Source organism: Aotus nancymaae, unplaced genomic scaffold (assembly GCF_030222135.1).
Source record: "Aotus nancymaae isolate 86718 unplaced genomic scaffold, 86718_ANA_hifiasm-v0.15.2.pri h1tg000008l, whole genome shotgun sequence".
Classification (NCBI taxonomy): domain Eukaryota; kingdom Metazoa; phylum Chordata; class Mammalia; order Primates; family Aotidae; genus Aotus; species Aotus nancymaae.
The window spans coordinates 41,892,719-41,918,451 of NW_026988419.1; positions in this window are offsets into that span (position 1 = coordinate 41,892,719).

Consider the following 25,733-nt stretch of genomic DNA (forward strand, 5'->3'; position numbering starts at 1 on the left):
CTAAACAGGACGCTAGTAACATTCTCCAACATGTATTAATCAAACATTCAATGAGTACCTATTATTTGTGTAGAATGAGGCATTACCTGCCATTCTTAGTGCACTCCACTTCTCATTTTGTCCATTCAAATATCATCTTCCTCCAAAAGTTGAAGCTGAAGCAATCCTGTTCCCAATTCCAGAACAAAGTTCCACAACGTTAATATTTTTTAAAGTATTTTTCCAAGGAAGGGCTGTCTGTTTGGCTACAGAAAGCACTCCTGAGCAAGCACCAACTACCTTTATGATTAATTGGCTTAAAAAGTTACCATATAGTTCACATATATTCTTATTAGTACATCAGAAGATATATTCACTAGATGGAAGTAGTTTTCTACTTAATGTGTTTTAGGTTATTATTGTTATGGGAATGTTAGTGAAAATCAGGCAAAAGGAAAGGGGGAAATATTTCAAGGACCTAGCCTTTCCCCCCTTCCTTTTAATTAATTTATTTCCTCAGAGAAAAATAGCAATTGATCTCAAACCAGTGTAGTGGCCTCTGCTGTTTCTGTGTCTAATTCTGGAAGTAAACTTTAAGAAAACATTTTTAAAAATAAACAGTCTAAGTACCACACAGTTGTTCTCTTAAAGGAGACTTTTTTTTTTTTGCATCTTTTATGATGTATGAAGAAGAAAAATTATATGATGCTCTTTAGAACCACATTTTATCTATCATATGGCAACTGTTACTCTGAATGAAGAAAGTATTGCAGAGAATGTTTGAAAAAATTATTGTGAGACATCATCTTCTTGAATGGACTCTCTCAACACGGTTTAGCTGTCTCTTTCAGGCAAATGGGGGACTCCTTTGGGATTCAGAAAATGTTTCCCATTCTAATACAGGTCTTTGGAGGACATCTAGAACAGCGGAAGGAAATAAAAATATTTTCCCAAGGCAGAAGACTTCTGGTCAATAGCAACAATGTGGAATCTGGAAGGATTCCAATCAGCTTACTTGAAGTAAAGTAATTCCAAGACTTTTCTTATTTTTAAAACATATCTTTCACTCATGTAGGCAACATGGACAATAATTGGTAAATGTCATGAACATGGCAATATGGATCATATGAGATAAAATATTCTCTTTGAGAGCAAGTTCATTTTTAAATTCTTAATGTCCTCCACTCTCAATTTTATTTGGCTTATTGATAATGTTATGGTTTCACAGGTGATTTCATTGTTTTCATACATACAGATGAGATTTGAATTATGTATTTTTAAAGTTGTATTAAAAGTCTATTTCAAATCCCTCTCAATAAGAATAATTACTGCTTGGGATGGTTCTGACTCTCAATGGAGTATAGTAACCTTCATTTGCATCCTTGAACAGGGCTCTGCAGGAGAGAAATCCTTCCAGAGACCTCATTTGGAACCCTCAGCAGGGGTAAAATTATGAATGAAGCAAGAATTTCTTTTGTTTGTTTTTCTAGAAAAGAAAAGAGATATGCTCTGCAAAATAAAAGAAAAAACTATATATACGGTCGCTTTTCTACCTCACCTCCTGCCTTGGTAAAGGAAAGGACAAAGAGTCGGGACTTTACTCTCTGGGGGCCTTAACAAAATCTCAGGAATTACAGAGTTCACAGTACCCTCCCTGGCCTCAGTTTCCCTATCCGTTAGAGAAGATCCACTTCATAAAGTAGTTTAAATAAAATGTAAAGCACTGGGACAAAACTTGGCATATATTAAGTGCTCAGTAAATATTAGTTCATGTTAAAAGTAGAAATGACTTTCTATAATGTTGATTGTAAGAGTTAATGTGTTTTGTTGTTAGAGTTTGTTCTAGATAGCTCAGTAATTATACAGGGCTCTGGGGGTAGGGGAAGCATTTGGTCTGGCACTTTCCATAGCTATTGTATCTTCTAGCAAAACACCTATGATTGCTTACTGTTTATGAGCTACTCTGCTAGGAAAGACAGAGGCCAGGATCCAGAACCTGCTGTCCAGGTGTTCATAGTCCAAAGAGAGAGTCATTCCTAACCAGTCATTGAAATGCAATATGGCAAGTTCTGTAATAATAATAATTATACTTATTATTTACTGACTTTGTGTCTTGGGGTGGGTCAGCACTTTGCAAATACTGTCCTACTTTGCTCTCACAGCAGCTCTATAAAGTAGGTGTTATTATTACTGTTTCACAGATAAGGATATGGGTTCAGAAAGGCTAAATGATTTTCAGAGGTCACATAGCTAGCTTGTAGGGCTGGAATTAGGCTTTGGCTACTTAAATCCAAAAAATCATCACACTACTCTTCTTCCTTTAAATATTACATAGAAATAATTGTATGTATTATTTTATTAAAATAATGAATATATTATTGTGTATAGATAGTACCAGTATTTGGGAGCACTGAAGGACTAGCTGGCTAATTCTGCCTGAGGGCCCACAGGAGATGGTCAGTGAGGATGTGACATGTGAGTTAATCATCAGAACTATTTTCATGGATATGCCATGGATAAGTTTCAGGTATATATTTTATTTGATTTTCCTCCCTACCCAGGTGTCAGAAACCTGAATTTCAACCTTTTCTACTTGCAATACACTTTCAAGTTTATTTCATTGGTCATGGAATACATTTAGTCACTGAAGCTCTAACAATAACACCTTCCCATTTTCAAGAGAAAGCACATCTATCTCTCAGTCTCTCTCTCTCTCTCTCTCTCTCTCTCTCTCTCTCTCACACACACACATATACACACACACACACACACATTCACTGATTCACTGCAGTATATCAGGGATTTCTTTAAATAACAAATTCCAATAGATCATGATACACTTTTACGAGACATATATAATGATACACACCAAAAGGTTAACACTGATTACTTTTACAAGTTCTGAGTTTATGGGTACAATTTGTTTCTATATTTTGCAAGTGTTCTCAATTAAACATTTATCACTTTTGCAATCAGATTACCCATGTATTTAAAAACAGGCAACAAAACCTCCTAGGTGTTGTCCTAAACTCAATGCATGTTCAGTGCAATCAGCTACAACTTGTCCACATCTCCAATAACAAGTTCCTTGAGGACAAGGACTACATCCCCAGTAAGAGGTAGAAGCAAGGCCTTGTCCATGGTGGTGCTTGACAAATATTTATCTCTTAATGTGAAAAATGAATACTTGGGGAAAACTATACACCTCATAAATGAAATCAGAGCTGAGAAACCCCTGAACTAATACTCCAGCTAATAATGTGTAAACAACTATTCACATCCTATTCCATAGGGTTTCTCTCAAAATATGTCTTGTTACATACAAAGTGCTAGGTAGAAAGAAAAGAGGGTAGGAATGGGTTACTCTGGAGCCTTGAATATCTTGCAGTCTAGCTGTGGAGACCAGACATGAATGCAGGAAAAAATAACTAGCAATAGGTGTGTAGAATGTGACTTTCTGTCCACAAACTCAAGCGGGCAAGAACTATAAGTCCATTTCTAATTTTATAAAGGTGCATTTTTTAAACATAGAAAATAGCTAATGTCTACAAATAATATCAGGTTTAGATTCATCTGAGTGGCAGAAATGTAATCCTAGGCATTTGAAAGACCTCCCCCTCTCCTCTTCCATAGTGTCTGGCCTAAATTTGAAGGGGCCAAGATGCTAGGAAAAATAGACAGGTATCCAAGTTGTCATCTACTGAGATCTGTTGTCCCACTGGCCTGCAGAGATTGAACTACTCAGACTGCTGCTTGGATGGATCTTGCAACCATCCAAAGGGCTCCTTCTGGTCCAGTGACTATCCTTGCTGACAAAGTTCTTCCTAAGGCCCTTGCATGTCACTGGTCCTGGGGTGGGGTTTGAGGCTATCCAAGGGCCTTCAGCAATTCTGTGTTCTTCATGAGCATACTGGAATCATTCCCTAGATGCACATCAAGCTGGGCTGGGGACACTCTGGAGGCAGCCTCAGGCCCATGCCTGAGCCACACCCCATAGCCATTTCTAATCTGACATCTTGAAGCCTCTTCAAGCTCTCTGTGCAACTAAGGGCAGCAATCTCTACTTCCCTGAGATTGCTGTTGTCTCCCATCCAAAACAAACCAGGAGCTCATGTTTTTTATATCCTCTCTGATAGTCAGGGACGCTTACTGCTCTTGACCCATCAAATGATCCTTTGCAGTGGGAAATGTTGTTCCTGCGTCATTGCGTATCCTCTCAAATCTATTAACTTCTCCTGAGAATGCCTTGTTCCCTGTAGGCTTTATATATTTGAACTTAAGTCAGAGAAACATTTCTTTTTTTTTTCCCTCTGAGCCAGTAGATGGCCCATTGTCTAGCAGCAAAATGGAAGAAGGGCCATAGGGTTACAAGAAAATACACACACACAAAATCCTCAGTTAATAGGTTAAGGCATCACAATACCAATGAACATTCAAGATACTCACAGAAGAGATGGGCAGGTCTAGACTTGAGACAGGCTTGGGTCTGCTGAGAAACTGACCTTCTCTTCACTTAGTCTGGCAGTCAATACTCAGAAAGTGCAGGGTCTGTTCTGGACCCACTGCTTATGAACAGGCTTAAGTGTAGTTAGAATTTCCACAATGGCCAGGCAGGAGGAGAGACTGGAATAGAATAAGGCTCTTGTAATTGTGGAGGAGACCATCTGGCTCTGGCACAACCCTCATTCCATGGGAGAAAGCCCAGGGGAGACTTCAGGGCGTACCAAACCTCCAAACCTCCATGCTGTGTTTCTTCCTGTTTTCTATCATCATCTCTTTAAATTTTTGTCTTCTTTACCATCTGTTGTATCTGTTGGTGTCCTTCACCCACTATGACATACATGAAAAATGTCACAGAGGCATAAAGTTTAATGAATACATTTTATAAATATTAATATCAATATTAATGTTGTTTTTAGTAGGTTCAATTAAGGACTTCGGGCAAGTTGCTTAACCCCTTTATTTGTCCATTCATCTAACAAATATTTATTAAGCACTTACTAGGTGCTAGGCACAGTGCTAGTTGTTGGAATATAATAAGTAGCAAAACCTACATAGTTGCTACTCTTCTGGGGCTTATACATTTCTGGGAGAAATACAAAAATAATTTTTTTTAAATCACACAAATACAAATAACTTATAATGATTGCTATAAAGGAAACGTTTATGGAGCCACTCTGAGGACAAAGGAGGATCTTTTTGAGGCAGTGACATTAACCTGATACCTAAATGTTGAAAATTGAGTTAACTTGATAAAGCTTTTGTGCTAGGTGAGGGCATCAGCATTTCAGGCCCAGAAAACAGCACTTGAAAAGACCAGAGTGTCTGGGAAGAAGCATCATGAGGTGAAGCCAGAAGGAATGAGCAGGGCCTGTAGACCATGTTAAGGATTTGAAAAATATTTTTACTCAGAGCAACTGGAAAGCTTTATATGTAAGTATGACACATCCAAATTTGCATTTAAAAGGTAGCTGGTTGCCATGACATCATCTCTCCTTTGTTTCAGCCACCCATTCTTAGAGCCACGTCAAGATTTCACATCAGGAACTCAGAAATCTTAGTCTCTGGACACAACCTCCTATTCCACGGTTGTAGCAATTGCTCCAGGAATTCCTGTTCTTTCATTTCATCGACACCTCCAGTAGCTTCCTCACTCTATTGTCTAATATTCATCAGTCCCTGATCCCTTCACTTTTCTCTCTATCTAGCTAAGATCCCATGGCCGTCACTTAAACCACTGTCATTAATATCCGAAAAGCCCAGGGGAAATTGCCATTTATAAAACCACCAGGTCTCATGGCAGAATCCACCCCCATGATCAAATCACCTCCCTCCAGGTCTCTCCCTCAACACCTGGGGATTGTAATTTAAAATGAGATTTGGGTAGGGACACGAAGCATAACCAAATCAAACCCAGTGTGCAGCAGAGCATCTGATAGAGCAGACACACAGCAAAAATGTAAGCGAGTGAATCCAGCTATATGCAGAATGTATCATCATCATCTTCTCACGTTACATTTAGCTTTTCAACTCATTGCAATCTGGCTTCTGCCTTTAGTGTTCCATAGAAACTGGTCTTGTTAAGGTCACCAACGGCCTCTTTGTCCCCAAATCCAAAACTGTGTTTTAGTTCTCATCATCTTTGACTTTTCAGGAGCTTTCAATACCATTGACCACTTCCTCTTTCTTGATTATTTTTGGGGGAGGGCACTTGAGCCTTCTGATTTTACTCTTATGCCTCTGACTATTCTTTCTGTTTTCATTACTGAATATTGATCCCTCATCTCTACTAACGTAGAAAAGGCTGGGGTTCCCTAGAATTGTGACCCAGGACATCTTCTCTTCTTACTCTTGACTTTCTCCCTAGAAGGTCTCATCATGCTTCAATTTATAGCTATGCTGACAACTCCTAAATCTACTTAAACAACCCCAGTCTCCTTTTGAGCTCCATACATAGAAGTACTTTCTCAACAGTTTCTCTCGAATATACCTTTGGCTTCAAACTCATCCTATCCTGAAATAAACACATTAACTTAAACTTCCAAAACTGCTACTTCTCCAGTGTTCTCTGGGTCTTGGGAAATGGTGATACCATCAACACTCTTGTTTAAGTCAGACACCTAGACTCCTCCCTTCCACACATCTAGTCAACAGATCTTGTCAAGTCCACAGGCCTTTAGTGTCTCTCAAAACCATTTACTTCCTGCCATGCTGGTTCAGGCCACCGTCATAATCAGGCTGAAATAATACAAAAGGCTTTGCCTTGGATGCTCCCATTTCAGTCTTACCCCATCAAACTAGCCTCTTTATCTCTTCATTTCAGTCATAATGACCTTTTCTTTTAATTTAATTTTTTGGAGACAGGGTTTCACACTGTCACTCAGGCTGAAATACGGTGGCAGGATGATAGCTTGTTGCAGCCTCAACCTTCTGAGCTCAAGCAATCCTCTCACTTCAGCCCCCCAAGGAGTTGAGACTGCAGGCATGTGCCACCACACCCAGCTAATTAAAAAAAATTGTGGAGATAGGTTTTTACCGTGTTGCCCAGGCTGGTCTTGAACTGCTGGCCTCAAGCCATCCTCCCACGTAGCCTCCCCAGTTGCATAATGACCTTTTAAAAAATGCAATTCTTAGAGCAACAGCATCTGATGTCACTTCCTCGTTTACAACCCTTTAATACTTCTTCTTGCCCAGTAAGTAACCTCTCCATCTGCCAGCCTCTCTGTCCCACTTTTTCTCCCCTACAGCTACACTGGACTTTTCCTAGGTGTTTGAGTTTAGCAGGCCTTTTTCCACTTTAAGATCTGTGCAAATGCCAATTCATTTGCCTGGAATGCCTACCCACTTTCTTTTTGCTTCATTACCTGATTCTCTACCACCACTTCCTCGTGGAAGCCTTCCCTGACCCCCATACTAGATTAGGTCCATATGTTTTACATTTCTTTGTACATTTATAATTGTTTACTTTTTTTTTTTTTTTTTTTTTTTTGAGATGGAGTTTCGCTCTTCTTGCCCAGGCTGGAGTGCAGTGGTGTGATCTTGGCTCGCTGCAACCTCCGCCTCTCAGGTTCAAGCGATTGTCCTGTCTCAGCCTCCTGAGTAGCTGGGATTACAGGCATGTGCTGTCATGCCTGGCTAATTTTGTATTTTTAATAGAGATGAGTTTTCTCCATGTTGGTCAAGCTGGTCTTGAACTCCTGACCTCAGGTGATCTGCCCGCCTTGGCCTCCCAAAGTGCTGGGATTACAGGCATGAGCCATGGCAGCTGGCCTGTTTACTTTTATGTCTTTATTTGTTTATCTTCCCTGCTAGATTATAAGCTTCATGGGAATGGGAATAGGACTTTGCTCATCTGTGCATCTTTGCAGCAATAGCACCTAGAGAAATGACTAACTAGCTAACTGGAGATGCTCTATTTTTTGCTCTTATGATTAGTTTCCATCTAGTAAATAGTCATAGCTTTACCATTTAAAACCGAAATTTGGTAGGGTGCAGTGGCTCATGCCTGTAACCCTAGCAATTTGGGAGGCTGAGGTGGGAAAAATCACTTGAGGCCAGGAGTTCAAAACCAGCCTGGGCAACATAGCAAGACCCCATCTCGACAAAAAACAAAAAGTAGCCAGGTGTGGTGGTGCATGCTTATAGTTCCAGCTACTTGGGAGGCCAAGGCGGGAGGATCATTTGAGCCCAGGAGTTCAAGGCTGCAGTGAGCTATGATTGTGCCACTGCACTCTAGCCTGGGTAACAGTCAGACCTTGTCTCTAGAAAATAAACAAACAAACAGTAACAACAAAAAAAGCCTGAAACTCAAGTTTTTCTCTTTGATGGCTCATCTTTGATAAGCCAAGTAAAATTTTAATTGCATTTTAATGCCAGCTACTAAAGGGTCACATAATTAATTCCATTTCCTAGAATGTTTATCTGGGCCCTCTGTGAGCAGAGGACTGTTTGTTACAACAGGTGATTGAAAATGAGGTTGGTATAATGATTGTCCTCATTTCACACATGAGGATCTCAGAGCATAGAAAGGTTAAGTAACCTGTCTAAGTCATACAACTAGTGACTGGTAGGGCTAGGATTTGAAGAAATCTGCATTTGAATTTGCCTATGAAACAGAACACTACATCCATCAACTACACCATACTGCTATGCAGCTGAAAACTTCCTCTCCTTTATAGCAAAATAGGCAGAGTGGTGCACTTGTGGGTGTCTGACAGCTCAACTCACCCTGGATAAGAAGCTGTAGGTCCAGGAAACTAAAAGTACTTGAATCTTTTTGCCAAGGGTGCTGAGGACACAATCGGAAGTGTTTCCCCCTCAATCTATGTCCCTCATCTAGAGGGATGAGTGCCACCTGGTGGACATAGCTTTGCTCTGTCTTAAGTCTCCATAGTAAGTATTTAACCGTGAATGTAGCTCCACATCCACGTAGGAACGAATCAAACCAGACTGTTATTCACTGATAAACTTAGGCACTGTGAAGGGCTTCTGAGGGATGAATTCCTCTTTTTTTCGCCTTCTGTTTGCATTTAATTTTTGTTGCATCTACAATGAAGTTTAATTAAAAATGAATAGAAGAACTTTTTTTTGTCATTGCCATTCAGCACCTTTGTCTTTTTTAATAGTAAGAGAGGAAATTTATAATTAGGCAGACTTAAATTTTCTGCCTTGTTTTCTTTATTTGTAAAATGGGCTGGTAGTGAGAATTAAATAAATTAATCTGTATAAAGTGATGGGACAGTTCCCAGCACACAATAAACATTCAGTAAGTGTTGTCTATTATTTTCATTATCCCACAGAAAAATTGGATTCGTTTCCAGAGGTTAAGTCAAAGATAAACATGGATGCTTCAACATCATTCCTTTTGAAAACAAAGACAGCACAAGACAGAAGCTTAAATATTACAACTAGGCATCAAATTATGGATTAAAGTTTTCATTTATTCTAAATATATTTCCTGATTCTCTACTGTATGCTAAGAGAGTCTGGAAAGCACTGGCGAGGGACAAGGGTTCCTGCCCCCAAATAACTTAGAGTCTAGAGACAGCCTTTATTTGCCACCAGAGGTTCCTAAGCAGTTTTACGGGGAAGGTTAGTGAGAGATGAGGTCACAGTTGTAATTGGAGAGGTGGAGTTTGTTCCTAGTAGCCCTGGTTAATGCTCCTCCTCTTCCAGAGGATTCTCCCTTTCCAGGTAACTTCCTTTACCACCCTAAAATTCCTCTCCTTTTCAACAACTGCCAACAAATCCATGCCAAGATGTTAACTATTACCTTTTATGCTATTACTTACTTAAATTATCCTTCAAAGGAGTATCTGGATTTTAAGAGAGGACTTAAGAAGATTTTCTCACAGTCTGGGCTCCCAACCAAAAGACCACCAAATGTCCTTTTTGACCTTAACATTTTTAGTTAAAAAGTTAGTTCAACAAATACACAAACAAAATTCTCAGGTAATAGGTGAAGCATCTATAACCTGGTCTACAGAATGGTGGCCAAATGATCATTAGAAAAATGAAATTAACAATACATTTTAGTAAGTGACACAATTTCATGTACTGGTAGATGTGAAAGAGCTTTAAAAAGGAAACAAAACGCTATGCAAATACATGATATTATTTTCCCCACTGTATGCATACTCATGCTTGCAATGCCATGGATATTGAAGGGTTCAATCTGGGACCTGGTTTCCAGCACCTTAGGTCCAGACATCATGGTTATGATAAAATTCAAAACCAAACTAAGTTAAACAATCATATAAATGAGCAGTCATATAAATCATAGCAGTCATACAAATGAGCTCCATGAAAATAAAAACCAATGTTGCTTTTATATACTGCCCAAATTTCTGAAAAGATCTCTCTGGATAGAGCATCCGGTTGAAAGACTTTAATTACGCCTCTGTTACTCTTAGTACCAAACAATAGATCGCAACTCATAAACAGCTTTCTGTTCTGATTTAAACATTCAAATAGTTTTTTGTCATTTTTGTCAGCTTCCTGTCTTGTCCTTCCCCTCCTCCTCATTAATCGTCAGGAGGTTAAAAAATTTTTAAATACAAATAAAATATTCAGAGGAAATAATGCCAGAGCACAAGTATATATTAAAATAAAATTAATGACTGGGTGAATAGGAATGCAGAAGAATTGTGTGCCAACCCATCAAAGTGGCCACTAAATCCCAAATGTATTATGTCTTGTTAGGATTAGGTCATAGATCTAGTATCAAATAATAGACGCTAAGATCTTATTTTTTAAAATCCTTCAAACCACCAAGTATCTTTCTTCACTAGGCTCCCTGCCCCAAGTTTTTCAAAATTTCCACTGGGGAGAATGGGACAAAAGAGTCACAACCATCAAGTTCTCCGATCATGGTGACCCACACCCTCTGTCCTTGTTCCAATCAGTTCAGCTTTGGGGGAGACAAATAAAGAGAGGACCCTGTTATAAACTGTTTGACATCTTCCCAAGTTGCCCAGTCCCTTAGGAAAGCATTATGGCATTATCAGGTTGCCAAGTACAGAACTTTTACATAATAGGCACTAAATAAATGTTAGTTTAATGGAATTGAATAATCTAAGAGGCTCACAGCTAAATGGCGACATGCAGAACCACTGGGGCCTGTTTGAATTCCACTGTTGCTAAATGATGCTAATTTATCCTAGACATTTTATCTCCTAGTGACTGGGTTTCCTAGTCTGTGAGACAGTTTGTTCAACAACCAGTCTGGTTTGAACTCAAGAAATTGCTCAATTAAATGATGATTTTAGAAAGTGAGAAAAGTATTGACTCTCTGAAGATGGCTTAAATTAACCTGATATTTATTGTATTCCACCTGCATTTTCTTTTCTTATTTATTTATTTATTTTATTATACTTTAAGTTCTGGGGTACATGTGCAGAATGTGAGGGTTTGTCACATAGGTATACACATGCCATGTGGTTTTCTGTATCCATCACCCCGTCATCTACGTTAGGAATTTCTCCTAATGCTATCCCTCCCTTAGCCCCCAACCCTGACAGGCCCTGGGATGTGATATTCCCTTCCCTGTGTCCACGTGTTCTCATTATTCAACACCCATTTATGAGTGAGAACATGTGTCCACCTGAATTTTCAAAGTGATCATTTTGTATTTTTAAAACTCCTACTGTCTAGCTGTTTTTTGACCCAGCAAGTTGAATCAGTTTCCAAGTCTAATTGGCATAGCATGAATGGCCTCCTTGCTGGAGAATGCTTCTTCCAAGACATTCTGCTTTGCTCAAATTGCCCAATCCAGGTCAGTTTGAAGACTTGGGGAGTACCCAGATACCCACTTCCAGTGAACGCCCTTTTTGAGTCAACCATAAATTACAAGTTAATTGCTCTAGTCTCAATAAAACTAGCTAATTCAATCTCTTCTTTTAAAGTTTAAAATCTCCCTTCGTGTAGACAGCATTAAATTAACTGCATTTTGCAAATGTTGCCCAAAGTGTTGGGGCTTTCCAAAGTTACTCTGAAAACGATAGCAATATTGTACAGATTAATTACAGAAATATGGTGAGATTTTTGTTTAAAAATAAATATGGGGAAAGACTGGATGTGGTGAACTTAAAAAAACAAATTTAAGACATGGCCCAGGGAGAAAGACTTGTTTTATAGTTAAAAAACCAAGATCTGTATATTGGTTCAGCTGTCTAGTCAGATCATAAAGTACCACACCTTGAATCCTCTTCAAAAGTACCCAAGATGACTTTTATTTACTTATCTCTAAAAGTCACCGTGAAGACTTTCTAGGAAGAAGGTCTAAGATCTTGCTTTTCTCTGTTCCCTAGAAACCACAGGGAACCACCAAGCACTACAAAGGTCAAAATACAAACTATTTATGTCAATAAACTAAACAAACACTTTTATATTTCTGCTAAAAGAAACATTATAAAGGGCAGTTTTTAAAGAAGCTCTTACTAAATAAAATATATTACTTTAAAATAGTTTCTTGATTTCAGCAATTCTGCCTTTGAAATAGATCATATTCATTCTTCTCTTTCCCTACTTAATCGCTCTCCCTGCCTGAATCCGGGTTCTTCATAACATAGTCTTTTCTAGATTCTGATTCTGACAATCATCTACATGATGTCCCTTCCTCCAGGATGGTTCCTGCATCCATGTTTCTTCCACAAGGCTGTCACAAATCAAAGTCTAAAATTCAAAACCAAACTAAGCTAAACAATATGCTATTAATGGATATATCCATATAAAATAAGACAATTCTTCAAAAAGCAAGGGAACAATGAATACAAAATATAGCATTGTACTAACCTTTTAGGGGAGACAAGGAGATGACACAAGGAAGAATCATACAAATAAAGCAATGGCATTGGAAATGTTGTCATTCTTAAGTTGGATAATAATGTTTTACTTATACTGAATAATGAGTTTGCAAGTGTTCATTCTACTATTCTGATTCGTAATTTACATACGTGATATCCATCCTTTTAAAAATAATCCAATATTGCACAATAAACTATTTTAAGTCAAGTGAGTTAAAGTTGAGTTTTTAAAGTGTTAAGTAAACATTGGTACAGATACTATACAGATATGTGAAAGTGGAAAGTATATGACCAAAAATTAGGAACCACTGGCCTATGAGAATAAATGTGTACTTCTTAGCAGACCCTAAAAACTGCAAAGTCTGGTTCACTTTCCCAACAATTTCCTCTCACTACCATCCTCCCAAACATACCAACAAATCGTAATCTTTCATACCTCTGTGCCTTTGCACATTCTATGTCTTCTTACTGAACTATCTATACTTCTGTTTAATGGACTCCTACTCATACTAGAAGACCCAGCTTAGACGTAACCTTCTCCAAGATACTGACAAGCCATAGTGACGTCCCTCAGGCAGAGTTATTCCTGCTTTACATTTCCAGAGCATCCTCTTTGTTACCCAACCTTCTTGTTATACTCTGGCACTGTTTGCTCATTTTCTGTTTGCTTATCAGTCTCTCCATCTAAACAATAAATTCCTTAAGACCAATGCTTACTCAACTTGGCGCGTCCCGTACCTAGGACAGTACATGGTATTGGGAAGGTGTTACTCCATAAACAGCTGAGGAACTGATTTCAATTAATAGTCTAAAGTGCATTAATAAGTCTTCCTCTGCTTGAGTTGCACTGTGATCCTTAGCTCGCTTAGCCTTCCAATGAATATAATAATTTGAAGACTAATTCTGCAATCAGAGGGTGGTCAAAGACATGTAAACAAGCACATTAAAGGGAAGAAATATTAAAAAAACAAAAAGCCACTGAGCCCAGCGTGCTCAATGCTAGAAGCTGTACCAAAGAGGGACCGAGAAAATATCATGGAAATGCACACACTCCTACTCTCCATGGGTAGGTATGCATATAGAAACTACTGGAACCTGTCATTCGTACCTGTCTGTAAGCTAAACCTTAGCTTATAGAAACTTTCAGAGCCTTAGTGATTGAAGGATACTGGGAATGGGGTAGGGGACTAGCAGAGAAATATAACAGAAGAAAAGGAGAAAAAAAAATATGAAGCCCTACCACCAGTGCAGTGAACATTCACTCTCCACAGCAAAGCAGAGTAAGAGAAGTTGGCATGAGCTTCAGCCACATCAGGAGCATTGCGCTTTGAAGTACACATTCAGAGAACAGTGAAGCCTGCATTATCAGACTCAATGGTTTAAAAAAAAGCTATGGATTAAGAGAAGATTGTCTTGTAGGCCCTTATATTTTATTCTATCATTTATTTAATAATAACTTACTGAGCACTATTTTATTTTAAATATATTTTATTGCACTTTAGGTTCTGGGGTACATGTGCAAAACATGCAGGATTGTTGCATAGGTACATACATGGCAATGTGGTTTGCTGCTTCCATCACTGTCACATATATCTGGCATTTCTCCCCATGTTACCCTCCCCAGCTCCCTACTCCCTGCTGTCCCTCCCCTAGTCCCCGACAAAAGACCCCAGTGTGTGATTCTCCCTTCCCTGCGTCCATGTGGTCTCATTGTTCAACACCCGCCTATGAGTGAGAACATTCGGTGTTTGGTTTTCTGTTCTTGTGTCAGTTTGCTGAGAATGATGGTTTCCAGATTCATCCATGTCCCTACAAAGGACATGAACTCATCATTTTTTATGACTGCATAGTATTCCATGGCGTATATGTGCCACATTTCCCTTGTCCAGTCTATCATTGATGGGCATTTGGGTTAGTTCCATTTATAATCCTTTATACCAAATATATACAGGGAGAGTGATTAAGTAGGGAAAGTGAAGAATGAATATGATCTATTTCAAAGGCAGAATTGCTGAAATCAAGAAACTATTTTAAAGTAATATATTTTATTTAGTAAGAGCTTCTTTAAAAACTGCTCTTTATAATGTTTCTTTTAGCAGAAATATGAAAGTGTTTGTTTGTTTATATAAATTTATAATCCTTTAGCAATCCCAGTAATGGGATTGCTGGGTCAAATGGAATATCTATTTCTAGGTCCTTGAAGAATTTCCACACTGTCTTCCACAATGGTTGCACTAATTTACACTCCCACCAACAGTGTAAAAGTGTTCCTATTTCTCCACATCCTCTCCAGCATCTGTTGTCTCCAGATTTTGTTTTTAATTGTACATTAGATTCTGGGGTACCTGTACAGATCATGCAAGATTGCTGCATAGGTACATTCATGGCAAAGTGGTTTGTTGCCACCATCTCCCCATCACCTATACCTGACATTTCTCCTCACATTATCCCTCTTCCACCCTCCCTCCCACTATTCCTCCCATAGCCTGCCCCCAATGGACCCCAGTATGTGATGCTTCCCTCTTTGTGTCCAAGTGTTCTCATTGTTCAACACTCACCTATGAGCGAGAACATGCGGTGTTTGATTTTGTGTTCTTGTGTCAGTTTGCTGACAATGATGGTTTCCAGGTTCATCCATGTCCCTACAAAGGACACAAACTCATTGTTTTTTATGGCTGCATAGTATTCCATGGTGTATATGAGCCACATTTTCTTTGTCCAGTCTATCATTGATGGGCATTTGGGTTGGTTCCAGGTCTTTGCTATTGTAAACAGTGTTGTGATAAACATATGTGTACATGTGTCTTTATAATAGAATGATTTATACTCCTTTGGGTATATACTCAGTAACGGGATTGCTGAGTCAAATGGAATATCTATTTCTAGATACTTGAGGAATCGGCACACTGTCTTCCACAATGGTTGAACTAATTGACACTCCCACCAACAATGTAAAAGTGATCCTATTTCTCCACATCCTCTCCAGCATCTGTTGTCTCCAGATTTTTTAATGATGGCCATTCTAACTGGTGTGAGATGGTATCTCGATGTGGTTTTGATTTGCATTTCTCTAATGACCAGTGATGATGAGCATTTTATCATATGTTTCTCGTCTTCATAAATGTCTTCTTTTGAAAAGTGTCTGTTCATATCCTTTGCCCACTTTTGAATGGGTTTTTTTTGTTGTTGTTTATTTATTTCTTGTAAATCTGTTTTAGTTCTTTGTAGATTCTGGATATTAGCCCTTTGTCAGATGGGTAGATTGCAAAAATTTTTTCCCATTCTGTTGGTGGCTGGTTCATTCTAATGATTGTTTCTTTTGCTGTACAGAAGCTATGGAGTTTAATTAGACCCCATTTGTCTATTTTGGCTTTTGTTGCCAATGCTTTTGGTGTTTTAGTCATGAGGTCCTTACCTATGCCTATGTCCTGAATGGTTTTGCCTAGGTTTTCTTCTAGGGTTTTTATGGCATTAAGTCTTATGTTTAAGTCTTTAATCCATCTGGAGTTAATTTTAGTGTAAGGTATCAGGAAGGGGTCCAGTTTCTGCTCTGCACATGGCTAGCCAGTTTTCCTGACATCATTTATTAAACAGGGAATCCTTTCCCCATTGCTTGTTTTTGTGAGGTTTGTTGAAGATCAGATGGTTGTAGATGTGTGGTGTTGCCTCCAAGGCCTCTGTTCTGTTCCATTGATCTACATCTCTGTTTTGGTACCAGTCTCATGCTGTTTTGATTACTATGACCTTGTACTATAGTTTGAAGTCAGGCAGTGTGATGCCTATTTTGCTTAGAATTGCCTTGGCTATGTGGGCTCTCTTTTGGTTCCATATGAAGTTTAAGGTGGTTTTTTCCAGTTCTGTGAAGAAGGTCATTGGTAGATTGATGGGGATAGCATTGAATCTATAAATTACTTTGGGCAGTATGGCCATTTTCACAATATTGATTCTTCATAACCATGAGAATGGAATGTTTCTCTACCTGTTTGTGTCCTCTTATTTCCTTGAGCAGTGGTTTGTAGTTCTCCTTGAAGAGGTCCTTTACATCCTTTGTTAGTTGTATTCCTAGGTATTTTATTCTCTTTGTAGCAATTGTGAATGGCAGTTCATTCTTGATTTGGCTCTCTTTAAGTCTGTTACTGGTGTATAGGAATGCTTGTGATTTCTGCACATTGATTTTGTATCCTAAGACTTTGCTGAAGTTGCTTATCAGTTTCAGGAGATTTTGGGCTGAGGTGATGGGGTCTTCTAAATATGCAATCATGTCATCTGCAAAGAGACAGTTTACCTTTCTCCTTTCCTAATTGAATAACTTTTATTTCTTTTTCTTGCCTGATTGCTCTGGCTAGAACTTCCAATACTATATTGAATAGGAGTGGTGAGAGAGGGCATCTTTGTCTAGTGTCAGATTTCAAAGGGGATGCTTCCATTTTTGCCCATTCAGTATGATATTGGCTGTGGGTTTGTTGTGGAGAGCTTTTATTATTTTGAGATACATTCCATCGATACCTAGTTTATTGAGAGTTTTTAGCATAAAGGACTGTTGAATTTTGTCAAAGGCCTTCTCTGCATCTATTGAGATAATCATGTGGTTTTTGTCTTTGGTTCTGTTTATGTGGTGAATTACGTTTATAGACTTATGTATGTTGAGCCAGCCTTGCATCCCTGGGATGAAGTCTACTTGATCATGGTGGATAAGCTTTTTGATGTGCTGTTGTAATCGGCTTGCCAGTATTTTATTGAAGATTTTTGCATCAATGTTCATCATGGATATTGGCCTGAGGTTTTCTTTTCCTGTTGAGTCTCTGCCGGGTTTTGGTATCAGGATGATGTTGGTCTCATAAAATATTTGGGAAGGATTCCCTCTTTTTGGATTATTTGGAATAGTTTCAGAAGGAGTGGTACCAGCTCTTCTTTGAATGTCTGGTAGAATTCAGCTGTGAACCCATCTGGACCTGGGCTTTTTTTGCTGCCTGAGGCTATTAATTGCTGCCTCAACTTCAGCCCTTGTTATTGGTCTATTCAGGGTTTTGACTTCTTCCTGGTTTAGGCTTGGGAGGGTGCAAGTGTCCAGGAATTTATCCATTTCTTCCAGGTTTACTGGTTTATGTGCATAGAGTTTTTTGTAGTAATCTCTGACGGTAGTTTGTATTTCTGTGGAATCTGTGGTGATATCCCCTTTATCATTTTTTATTGCATCTATTTGATTATTCTCTCTTTTATTTTTTATTAATCTGTCTAGTGGTCTGTTTATTTTGTTAATCTTTTCAAAAAACCAGCACCTGGATTTACTGATTTTTTGAAAGGTTTTTTTGTGTCTCTATCTCCTTCAGGTCGGCTCTGATCTTAGTTATTTCTTGTTTTCTGCTAGCTTTTGAGTTTTTTTGATTTTGCTCCTCTAGCTCTTTCAATTTTGATGATAGGGTGTCGATTTTAGATCTTTCCTTGCTTCTCATGTGGGCATTTATTGCTATAAATTTTCCTCTTCACACTGCTTTAAATGTGTCCCAGAGATTCTGGTGTGTTGTGTCGTCATTCTCGTTGGTTTCGAAGAACATCTTTATTTCTGCCTTCATTTCATCATTTATCCAGTCAACATTCAAGAGCCAATTGTTCAGTTTCCATGAAGTTGTGCAGTTCTGAGTTAGTTTCTTAATCCTGAGTTCTAACTTTATTGCACTGTGGCCTGAGAGACTGTTTGTTATGATTTCCATTCTTCCACATTTGCTGAGGAGTGATTTACTTCCAATTGTGTGGTCAGTTTTAGAGTAGGTGTGATATGGTGCTGAGAAGAATGTTGATTCTGTGGATTTGGGGTGGAGAGTTCTGTAGATGTCTATTAGGTTTGTTTGGTCCTGATCTGAGTTCAAGTCGTGGATATCCTTGTTAATTTTCTGTCTTGTTCATCTGTCTAATATTGACAGTGGTGTGTTAAAGTCTCCCATTATTATTGTGTGGGAGTCTAAGTCTCTTTGTAGGTCATTAAGAACTTGCTTTATGTATCTAGGTTTTCTGGTATTGGATGCATATATATTTAGGATCATTAGCTCTTCTTGTTGCATTCATCCTTTTACCATTATGCAATGCCCTTCTTTGTCTCTTTTGATCTTTGCTGGTTTAAAGTCCATTTTATCAGAGACTAGGATTGCAACTCCTGATTTTTGTGGCTCTCCATTTTGCTTGATAAATCTTCCTCCATCCCTTTATTTTGAGCCTATGTGTATTGTTGCATGTGAGATGGGTTTCCTGGATACAGCACACTGACGAGTTTTGACTTTTTATCCAATTTGCCAGTCTGTGTCTTTTGATTGGGGCATTTAGCCCATTTACACTTAAGGTTAATATTGTTATGTGTGAATTTGATCCAGTCATTTTGATGCTAACTGGTTGTTTTGCCCATTGGCTGACACAGTTTCTTCATTGTATCGATGCTTATTACAATTTGGTATATTTTTGGAGTGGCTAGTACTGGTTGTTCCTTTCTATGTTTAGTGCTTCTTTCAGGAGCTCTTGTAAGGCAGGGCTGGTGGTGATGAAATCTCTCAGCAATCACTTGTTCCAAAGGATTTTATTTCTCCTTCGCTTATGAAGCTTAGTTTGGCTGGATATGAAATTCTAGGTTGAAAGTTCTTTACTTTAAGGATGTTGAATATTTGCCCCCACTCTCTTCTGGCTTGTAGGGTTTCTTCCAAGAGATCTGCTGTGAGTCTGATGAGCTTCCCTTTGTGGGTAACTTGACCTTTCTCTCTGACTGCCCTTAGCATTTCTTCCTTCATTTCAACCCTGGTGAATCAGATGATTATGTGCCCTGGGGTTGCTCTTCTTGAGGAATATCTTTGTGATGTTCTCTGTATTTCCTGGACTTGAATGTTGGTCTGCCTTGCTAGGTTGGGGAAGTTCTGAATAATATCCTGAAGAGTGTTTTCCAGTTTGGATTCATTCTCTCCGTCACATTCAGGTACACCTATCAAATGTAGATTAGGTCTTTTCACGTAATCTCATATTTCTTGGAGGCTTTGTTCATTTCTTTTCACTCTTTTTTCTCTAATCTTGCCTTCTCATTTTATTTCATTGAATTGTTCTTCAATCTCTGATATCCTTTCTTCTGCTTGATTGATTCAGCTATCGAAACTTGTGTATGCTTCGTGAAATTCTCATGTTGTTTTTCAGCTCCATCAGGTCATTTATATTCTTCTCTAATCTGTTTATTCTCATTAGCATTTCATCAAACCTTTTTTCAAGATTCTTAGTTTCTTTGCATTGGGTTAGAATATGTTCTTTTGGCTCAGAGAAGTTGGTTATTACCCACCTTCTGAAGCCTGTTTCTGTCAATTCATCAGACTCATTCTCGACCCAGCTTTGTTCCCTTGCTGGTGAGCAGTTGTGATCCCTTGGAGGAGGAAAGGCATTCTGATTTTTGGTGTTTTCATCCTTTTTGCACTGGTTTCTTCCCATCTTTGTGTATGTGTCAAACTGTGATCTTCGTAGTTGGTGATTTTCAGATGGGGTCTCTGAGTGGACGTCCTTTTTGTTGATGATGAAGTTATTTCTTTCTGCTTTTTGGTTTTCCTTCTAACAGTCAGGCCCCTTTGCTGTAGGACTGCTGGAGGACCACTCCAGACCCTGCTTGCCTGGGGATCGCCTGTGGCAGCTGCACAACAGTAAGGGTTGCTGCCAATTTCTTCTTCTATTATCTTCATCCCAGAAGGATACCTGCCAGATGTCACCCTGAGCTCTCCTTTATGAGGTGTCTCTTTGGATATATGGGGGTCAGGGAGCTGCTTGAGGAGACAGTCTGACCCTTATAGGAGCTCAAGTGCTGGGCTGTGAGCTCTGTTGTTTTGTTCAGAGCTGCTGGGTGAGTATGTTTAAGTTCACTGCAGCGGATCTTATAACCACCTTTTTTCCCAGGTGCTCTGTCCTGGAAAGGTGGGGCTTTATTTATAAGTTCCTGATGTTCTGCTGCCTTTTTTCAGAGATGCCCTGCCCAGCTAGGAGGTAGCCTAGTCACAGTCTGCCAGCAGAGGCGTTGCTGAGCTGCTGTAGGTTCTGCCCAGCTGCTGTGTGAACTTCCTTGCGGTTTTGTTTATAGAGGTATAGTTAGAACTGCCTCGGTAATGGTGGACTGCCTCGATAATGGCGGATGCCCTTCCCCCACAGAGCTGGACCATCTCAGGTCCAGCTGTGTTTGCTGTGAAACTCTCAATTCAGAGCGTTTCAGATTGCTGGTCTTAGTGGGGGTGGGACTGGCTGAGCCAGATCACCTGGTTCCCTGTTTCAGTCCCTTTTTTTTCAGTTGAATGAGTGACTCTGTCTCCCAGGCATTCCAGGAGCCAGTTAAAATGGCTGCCCAGATTTGTGTGAGTTTTTGTGCGGAGACCTGCTGCACCAGCTGAAACAGCCGTGCCAGAGATGGAGACTCATGGCGCTTTTCAGCCCAGGAATCTCCTGGTCTGTGGGCAGTAATAACCCATTTGGAAATGTGATGATCACTCACCCTCTGATTGTTCTTGCTGGCAACTGTACTCCAGAACTGTTCCTATTTGGCCATATTGGATCCACTTTCTATAAGCTACAGTTATTAAGGTAAGTTTGTATTTTTGAAGGAACACAAAAATTAATCAATGGAATAAAGAGCCTAGAAATGTCCCTCCAAATGAATCAAAATTTGATAATGATGGAAGTAGTATGCCAGGTCAGTAGGAAAAGAAAAATATCCAAATAAGTGATATTAGATTCCTACTTTTATTACATACAAAAATCAACTCAAGATGGATTAAGGACTTAATTATGAAAAATAAAATCTTAAAATCCATATTAGAAAATATAAGTAAATATAATTTAGCCCTTAGGCTAGGGAAAGAAATGCAAGATTTTTCAAAAGTGTCTGGTACAAATATTGATCAATTATATTAAAAATATATTTTGTTTATCAAAAGATATCTTAAGAAAAGAAAAATGTCAAATTGAGAAAAGACAATTGCAATACACACATTATTAGTATCAAGAATATATAGATTCTACCAATCGACAAGAAAAAATACACAGCATAAGAAGAAGAAAGTATAATAAAAGACATTTCTCAGAAAAGGAAACATATACAACCAATAAACATATAAGGATATGTTCAGTATCATGTAAGAGAAATATCAATCAAGAATGCAATAAGATACCATTTTAGACCTATTTGATTGGCAAAAATACAAAAGAAATGTTGTATTTTCAAGCAATAAGAGTCTAATGTATTCCAGTTTGGCTGAAGGGTAGTATGTGCTTTATATAATAATCTTATAATGGCAGTTCGAGGCTAACCCATAGAGAATATTAAATGCTGTTAAGTTGTGTAATTCCAAGTACCTGAGGTTGTAAGGTAACCTCTGGCTACTCAGATTCTCTCATTGAAATGAAAAATACCTTTCCCCAAATTAGTGATCTGTGACTTAGCTTTTCAAGGCATCTTCTCTATTCTCTTTTACAAACCACTGGTCACATGTTTTATATTACAGAATGTAAAGCATGAAAGAAATGCTCAATTTTTTATGTAACTTTTTAAATTTTGGCATGAAACTTTTAGCACTTCAACTTAAAGGAGTGAGGAAGTTAGGGATTTCAGACATTTTGGTAAGTGGAAGAAATTTTTATTTTTTGTTTCAGTAAAACAGACACCTTTATTGACTGAATGAAACTCTTGGTGTCTCTCAAATGCCTGGAAAGCCACATGAATTAGATTTCATCATTTAGATAAAAAATGTGTTTGAGGGCTCAAATTATAGAAAGGGTAGCTGTGATTAAACAATATCTGTGTGAATAAAAATGCCATCTGATATTACAAAATGCATACATTTTATCAAAGACCCTTCATATACTTTTTTGTATTTAGAAAAAAAAAATCCATAAGGCAGGGTAAATATTATTCCCACTTGCTGAATGAGATATTGAGGGACAAAGACTAAATGACAGCCTGAATTGGATGACCTCTTAATGGTAAAGCTCGTATTAAAACTCAACTATCCTGATTCAGAGCCCCATCTTCTTATTCTTTCTCTCTTCTCTTTTCACCTCTCTCTGTTCTTTCTTCCTTCTTCCCTCCTTTCCTTTCTTTTCTTAATATTAATTTTACCAGCTTTAAAAAATATATATTTATTGTTGAGAATTTATAAAAGCATGAAGAAGAAATTAAAATTACAATTCTACCATTCAGATAACCACTATTAAAATATTAGTGCACAGTTTCTAGTCTTTTTCTTTCTTTCTTTCTTTTTTAGAGACAGGGTCTTGCTCTGTCACCCATACTGGAGTGCAGTGACATGATCATGGCTCACTGAAGCCTTGACCTCCCAGGCTCAAGTGATCCTCCCACCTCAGCCTCCCTAGTAGGTGGGACTATAGGCATGCACTACAATGCCTCGCTGATTTTGCTGTTGTTCATGTTGTTGTTGAGTTAGGGTCTTGCTATGTTGCCAAGTCTGGTCTTGAACTCCTAGATTCAAGCGATCATCCCACCTCAGCCTCCCGAAGCACTGTGATTACAGGTGTCAGCCACTGTTCCTTACTCTAGTCTTCTTTGTTCATATACATTTAAAAAATAGGAATCACATTTAGATATAGCTTTTGTTACCTGCTTCTTAACTTAATGATACAATGTAAATATTTTTCCAAATGATTAAATATTTTTTGAAAACACAAATGTTGGTTGTGCAGTATTGCAGTATATAGATATACTAGATTTAACCAGTCTATTCTACTGTTGTAGCTTGTTTTTGATTCTTCACCATTAAGAACAACACAGCCGTGCACATACATAAAAATAAATTTTGATTCTTTTGTAATGATAGATTTTTAGAAGTGGCATTCTGGCATACTTGTTTTTTGTACTCTAAAACATTGTCAAGTTGCAATTCAGAAAAACTCTACCATCAGCTATTCACGTGGGAAGTGCTCATTTCCATGAGTCTTTGCCAATATTGCTATTATCATAAAAAGTGATGGTTAGAACAATGAAAGTAATATTTGTTCTTTTTACAGATATTTACTGAGCAATTGCTGTGTGTCAGGCACTGTGATGGGTGCTAAAAGTTATCTCTCTCCTCAAAGAATTACAGTCTAGTGGGAGTTATATTCAAGCAATTTTTTTTTCTTGAGACAGGATCTTGCTCTGTCACCCAGGCTGGAGTCCAGTGGCACAATCATAGCTCTCTGTAGCTTCCAACTTATAGGCACAAGGAATGCTCCCTACCTCAGCCTCCCAAGTAACTGGGACTATAGGTGCACACCACTGTGCTAGGCTAATATTTTTTCTTTTCACTTTGTACAGAGATGGGCAGGGTTAGGGGGCATCTTGCTTTGTTGCCCAGGCTGGTCTTGAACTCCTGGTGTCAAGTGGTTCTCCTCCTTGGCCTCTCAAAGTGCTGGGATTACCCACAGGAGCCACCACACTGTCCCAAGTAAATTATACTTCTATTCTCACACAGTACTACAGGAGCACAAAGGAAAGATGCCTTCTCTTGAGGGACCATAGAAGGCCCCCTGGTAGAAGTATGCCTGAGTTGAGGCTTCATGGATGAGTAGGAGAGAGGGCATAAACCATCGTAAAAAGGTTCCAGGCAGAAGAAACAACACATACAAATGGAGAAGTAAATATGGTGTATAGGTTCAAATGCCTTCAAGCACACAAAACCCCACTCAAGCTGGCTAAGCCAGGAGCCAATTTAGGATCTTACATAACAAGAGGTCTCTGCACTGTGGCCTCAGGCAGAGTCCACCTGGCTCATCTCTGCTCTGTGTTCTCCCGGCTCTTCCTTCCTCCCCGTGTTCTGCTCCATCCTCGGCATAAGAAGATTTATTGTTTTTCCCACATGACCCTTAAGAAGTAAAAAAAAAAAAAAAAAAAAAAAACTCTTTGACCCGAAGCAGACAACTTCTCTTCATGTCTTATTGGCCAGGCTTGGGTCACATTGCTGGCTAGGGGAGTGAGATCACCATGTTTGGTTTGGACTAATCGTTTGGAGAGTTGAGGAGTCAGTACTCCATTCACCATCTGAGGAAGTGCCAAGAGCTGAATACGGCTGCAGCACAGACAGGACGTGGTGAGTGGCAAGAGATGAGGCACCAGAAGCTGAAGGAACAAAAGGCCGTTTCATGAAGGAGGACGGAAAAGTGTCCAATGCTGCAACGAGGTCAAGTGGCAGGAGGCTGATCGTAATTATTGTCAGCTTACTGGGTGCATGAGAGAGCTATTTTAATTGTGATGGTTGAAGTCAGATTTCAGAGGTTTGGAGACTAAATGAGAGATGGGGGTGGAATAATCAGGGCACAGATTCTCTCACAGGAAATGAGGCCATGAACAGGGAGTGACAGGAAGAGGCAGAGCAGAGTCAAGGGAGAGGCGTTTTGATGAGAGAGGCTAGAAGAGGCCTCAATGCCAAGGGAAAGGAGAAGGCAGAGAGGAAGTGTGGAGGAGAGGGAAGAAAAACGGGATTATCATTTCCCCGAGGAAGGTGGAACGGTGGCCATCCGTTGGTGGGGAGGGAATTCCCAGGAGAATGGAAAGCTTCGAAAACTCTTCCGGGGAAGGGAGCATTGAGAGCTCGGAGCAGGGCGGAGGGCCCAGGTGAGGTTGGGGCATTTGAATTTGTAGCAGCCCGTGTGGAGTGATTTCGCTCTAGGAGCACGTGGTAGCTAGGGTGTTGACTTGGAGGTGGCAATGGTTGGCCTGATCCAGGATGAAGTGACAGATCACACAGCTAGGTGTGATGGGAAGAGGAAGGGAATGCAGCAGCTGACTGATAGGAGAAGACGTAGGGGTGTAATGGGAGTAGTTGGTTGAAAGTTAATGGACAGAGGTGCACGTTTGAATCTTGCATTTCAGAAGCGGAACAGTTTGGGACTACAGAGAGTGTGAGAGTGGAGGTGGACGAATAAATCGAAAAGTAAATTTTTTATGAAATAGGATGA